Source organism: Vigna radiata, unplaced genomic scaffold (assembly GCF_000741045.1).
Source record: "Vigna radiata var. radiata cultivar VC1973A unplaced genomic scaffold, Vradiata_ver6 scaffold_251, whole genome shotgun sequence".
In the NCBI taxonomy this organism is placed as follows: Eukaryota; Viridiplantae; Streptophyta; class Magnoliopsida; order Fabales; family Fabaceae; genus Vigna; species Vigna radiata.
The window spans coordinates 260889-266281 of record NW_014543556.1 but is presented as its reverse complement, the minus strand read 5'-3'; positions in this window follow the sequence as shown (position 1 = coordinate 266281).

Genomic DNA, 5393 nt, shown 5'->3' with positions numbered 1-5393 from the left:
TCATCAGCCTTCTACTTCTAGGAGGCATAGGCGAAATTCTCATGCATCCCCACCCCCTAAAGAAGTCAATGTTGTGTTGCCTCACTTCCATGGGAAGGATAATGTTGAGGCTTATCTTGATTGAGAAATGAAGGTGGAACAATTGTTTGAATGCCACCAAGTAAGTGAAGAAGAAAGGTTTCTCTAGCTACCCTAAGTTTTCAAGGGTATGCAATGTATTGATGGACTGCCTTAGTCCAAGAGAGGCTTAAACATCAAGCCCCTCTTATCCACTATTGGAATGATCTCAAGTCTGCCCTTAGGAGGAGACACATTCCATCCTATTACAATAGAGAACTCATGGATAAACTCCAAAGGTTACAACAAAGGTCTATGACAGTTGAAGAATATAGACAAAAGACGGAGTTATATATGATGAGGGCAGGCATAGTAGAGGGTCCAGAAACTACTTTGGTTAGGTTTTTAAGTGGGCTTAATTTTGACATTAGAGATAGAGTTGAACTTCTACCTTATAGAGATTTCAATGATCTTATTCAAATGTGTATCAAGGTAGAACAACAAAATTTGAGAAAATCTTCTTCTAAAAGATTTAAAGTTCAACCTATCTTTGAAAAGAAAGTTTTTAAAGAAAAAGAGCCATTNAAACCTNTANCCAAAATAGAAGAGAAACCCAAGAAAGAGTCCACCTCACACACAAGAACAAGTGAAATCAAATGCTTCAAATGTCTAGGAAGGGGTCATGTAGCTACTCAATGTCCTACAAAAAGAAACATCATTTTGAAAGGCAAGGACAACTATAGTAGTGAAAGTGACACCCCAACTAGTGAAAATGAGAGTGATGAAGAAGAGAGGGAAGAGGAAATATATGCTGATGATGGGCAACTTCTCATGGTGAGAAGGATCCTTAGTAGCCAACCAAGTCTTGAACACCTATCACAAAGAGAGAAAATCTTTCATACAAGATGTAAACTTCAAGAAAATCATTATTCTCTCATTGTTGATAGTGGTTCTTGTTGCAATTGTTGTAGCACAAGGTTGGTAGAAAAATTGAAGCTTGACATTATACCCCATCCAAAACCTTACAAACTTCATTGGCTAAATGAAGATGGGGATATAATAGTCAAGAATCAAGTGAAATTGGCATTTTCCATTGGGAACTTNAAAGATGAAGTTTTATGTGATATAGTTCCCATGGAAGCATGTCATGTGTTATTGAGGAGACCATGGCAATTTGATCATCAAACTATTCACCATGGCCTAACCAATACCATCACTATCCATCAAAAGGACAAAAAGTTTGTGCTTCATCCTTTGACTCCTAGCCAAGTGGCTTAGGATCAAGCACAAATGAAGTCCACAATAAAGCAAGAAAATAGCCAAAAGAGAAAAACAAGAAAGAAAGAGAGTGGTGAGTCTAGTGCACCACCCAAGGTCACTCAACATGAAGTCCTTTTAAACAAAAAGACTTTAATCAATACACTTCAAGTTGAGCAACCTTCATACCTTTTTCTTTGTCAAGGTACACTTACATGCACCTCTAGTGATTCCAAGACTTCAATTCTTTCTCCACCCATTCAAAAACTTTTGAAAGAATTTGATGATCTATTTCCAAAAGAAATTCCAAAAGGGCTTCCACCCATAAGAGGAATAGAACATCAAATTGATTTCATTCCAAGGGCAATTCTTCCTAATAGGCCTGCCTATAGGACAAACCCCCAAGAAACCAAGGAGATTGAGTCACAAGTCCAAGAGTTGCTAGACAAAGGCTTAGTTCAAAAGAGTCTAAGTCCATGTGCTGTACCAGTGTTGCTTGTACCAAAGAAGGATGGGAAGTGGCGCATGTGCTGTGATTGTAGGGCTATCAACAACATCACAATCAAATATAGACATCCCATTCCTAGGCTTTATGATATGTTGGATGAATTGCATGGAGTTCAAATATTTTCAAAGGTAGATCTTAAAAGTGGATATCACCAAATAAGAATCAAAGAGGGTGATGAATGGAAAACTGCCTTTAAGACCAAGTTTGGATTATATGAGTGGCTAGTAATGCCTTTTGGTCTTACAAATGCTCCAAGTACATTCATGAGACTTATGAATCATGTTCTAAGGGATTGCATTGGGAAGTTTGTAGTTGTTTATTTTGATGATATCTTGGTATATAGTCAAAATTTGCAAAATCATGAAAATCATTTNAGAGTTGTTTTAACAATTCTTAGAAACAACAAATTGTTTGCAAATTTTGACAAGTGTACCTTTTGTGTTGATAGTGTCATATTCCTTGGATTTGTGGTCACAAAAAATGGGGTTCATGTGGATCTAGAAAAAATAAAGGCCATACAAGATTGGCCTCTCCCAAAGAATGTGGGAGAAGTAAGGAGCATCCATGGTTTGGCAAGCTTTTATAGAAGATTTGTTCCTAACTTCTCTAGTCTTGCTTCACCCCTCAATGAGTTGGTGAAAAAGGATGTTACATTCCAGTGGGGGGAAAAACAACAAAAAGCTTTTGAGCTACTTAAGGAGAAGCTCACACAAGCACCCATTCTAGCTTTACCAAATTTTTTCAAAACTTTTGAGCTAGAATGTGATGCTTCAGGATTTGGCATAGGTGCTGTATTATTACAAAAAGGACACCCAATTGCATATTTTAGTGAAAAACTTCATGGTGCCTCTTGTAATTATCCCACCTATGACAAAGAACTCTATGCACTTGTGAGGGCTCTTCAAACTTGGGAACATTATCTTGTTGCCAAGGAGTTTATCATTCATAGTGATCATGAATCACTTAAATATTTGAAGAGTCAACACAAGTTACAAAAGAGGCATGCTAAGTGGTTGGAATTCATTGAACAATTCACTTATGTTATTAAATACAAGAAAGGAAAATCCAATGTAGTGGCTGATGCTTTATCAAGAAAAATTAATCTCTTAGCCACATTGGGAGCTCACATTCTTGGATTTAATAACATCAATAAGTTGTATTCACAAGATCCTGAATTTTCCCATATGTATAAGGAATGTCTTAACAAGTCTTTAGGAGGATTTTATGTGAGAGAGGGGTATCTTTTTAAAGAAGGAAAAATTTGNATCCCTCAAGGATCCCATAGAAAACTCCTTGTTAAAAGAACACATGAGGGTGGTTTAATGGGACATTTTGGGGTAGAAAAGACTCTTGGCATGTTGAAAGAAAAATTCTTTTGGCCTCACATGAGAAGGGATGTACAAAGGCATTGTTTTAAGTGCATCACTTGTTTGGAATCCAAGTCCAAATCAATGCCTCATGGACTTTACACTCCTTTGCATGTTGCATCAACCCCTTGGGAAGAGATAAGTATGGATTTTGTGTTAGGACTTCCCAAAACTTCTAGGGGTTTTGATTCTATCTTTGTGGTGGTAGATAGATTTAGTAAAATGACTCATTTTATACCTTGCCACAGAGTAGATGATGCAAGCAACATTGCAAAGTTATTCTTTAGAGATGTGGTTAAACTTCATGGTCTACCTAAAGTAATAGTTTCGGATAGAGATACAAAATTTCTTAGTCACTTTTGGAGGACCTTATGGTCTAGATTAGGGACTAAGTTGTCTTTTTCTACTACTTGCAATCCTCAAACAGATGGTCAAACTGAAGTAGTCAATAGATCTCTTTCCACTTTACTAAGGGTAGTCCTTAAGGGAAATCACAAGTCTTGGGATGAGTACTTTCCTCATGTTGAGTTTGCCTACAATAGAGTAGTTCATGGAACTACTAAAATGTCTCCTTTTGAGGTTGTATATGGCTTTAACCCTTTAACTCCTATGGATTTAATACCCCTTCCAAATTCTATTGATTTTGTTCATCAAGATGGGGTATCTAAATCTAAGTTTGTCAAAGAATTACATCAAAGGGTTAGAGTTCAAATTCAACAACAAAATGAGAAATATGCCAAGCAACATAATAAAGGCAAAAAGGAGTTGATCTTCAATGAAGGTGATCTAGTTTGGGTTTATCTTAGAAAGGAGAGATTTCCTCAACTAAGAAAATCCAAACTCAATCCTAGAGGAGATGGTCCTTTTAGAGTTTTAAGGAGGATTAATCCTAATGCTTATTGTAACACCCGAGCACTGACGAGGGCGGGGAGTGATCGCCGGTGCAAGAGGCATGGTNCAGGGGGCACGGACAAGGAGCGGCTCCTGGCAGGCTTCGAGTGGAAGGGGCACATGGACAAATCGAACATACACCGAAATGAGAGGAATCTGGAGACTGTATAGGTATGGGACTATACAGTTGAAGGATAGCTTAAAGGAATTGATTTGGCTATCTATATCACCAAAATGCATTTACTTTTATGTAGCCTAACCCATAAGAACTCCATGGTTAAGCGTGCTTAGCCTGGAGAAATTCTGGGATGGGTAACCTTCCAGGAAGTTTTCTCAGAAAGTGTGTGAGTGAGGACAAAGCACACTGGAAAGTCTCGTGGTGATGTGTGGGGGCAGTCAACAATCCCTGTAAGTTGCCGAGGCGTTACAAATGGTATAAGAGCCTAGCCTCTCCCAGTACGGTGTGGTTCGAGAACGAACCAGACGGAAGCTGGTGGGCATGTGACACCCGGGCACTGACGATGGCGGGGAGTGATCGCCGGTGCAAGAGGCATGGTGCAGGGGGCACGGACAAGGAGCGGCTCCTGGCAGGCTCCGAGTGGAAGGGGCACTGCATTTACTTTTCGGTAGCCTAACCCATAAGAACTCCATGGTTAAGCGTGCTTAGCCTGGAGAAATTCTGGGATGGGTGACCTTCCGGGAAGTTTTCTCGGAAAGTGTGTGAGTGAGGACAAAGCACACTGAAAAGTCTCGTGGTGATGTGTGGGGGCAGTCAACAATCCCTGTAAGTTGCCGAGGAGTTACACTTATCAAATTGATCTTCCTCCTGAATATGATGTTCATGCTACTTTCAATGTATATGATCTTAAACCTTTTGCAGGTTATGCAAGTGAAGATGAAGATCCTTTGGATTTGAGGACAAATCCTTCTTAAGAGGGAGGGGATGATACAAGAGGGTCTAGCATCATGACACACATAGGACCTATCACAAGAGGAATGGCCAAAAAGCTTCAAGAAGAATATTCTCCAAAAGGTCAAGTACTCTNTGCTATTTTTGGATGGAACATTGGAGATCAAAGGGATGCTACAAATTTGCCAAAACATGGTGAAGGGTAAAATGGACAATTGCTACATAAGGAGGGGTGTGATTATCAACATAGGGGNTGCATTATGAGACCTCCCTCCATATGTGCAGATTTTTCTTTTGTTAAATTCACGTGTTTAATAAGGGCTTCTAGAAAGCCCCACATTTAGCACATGTATGCTGACATGGCACTNGATCCGTAAATTGTGGATCTAGGCCTTTTCCATGC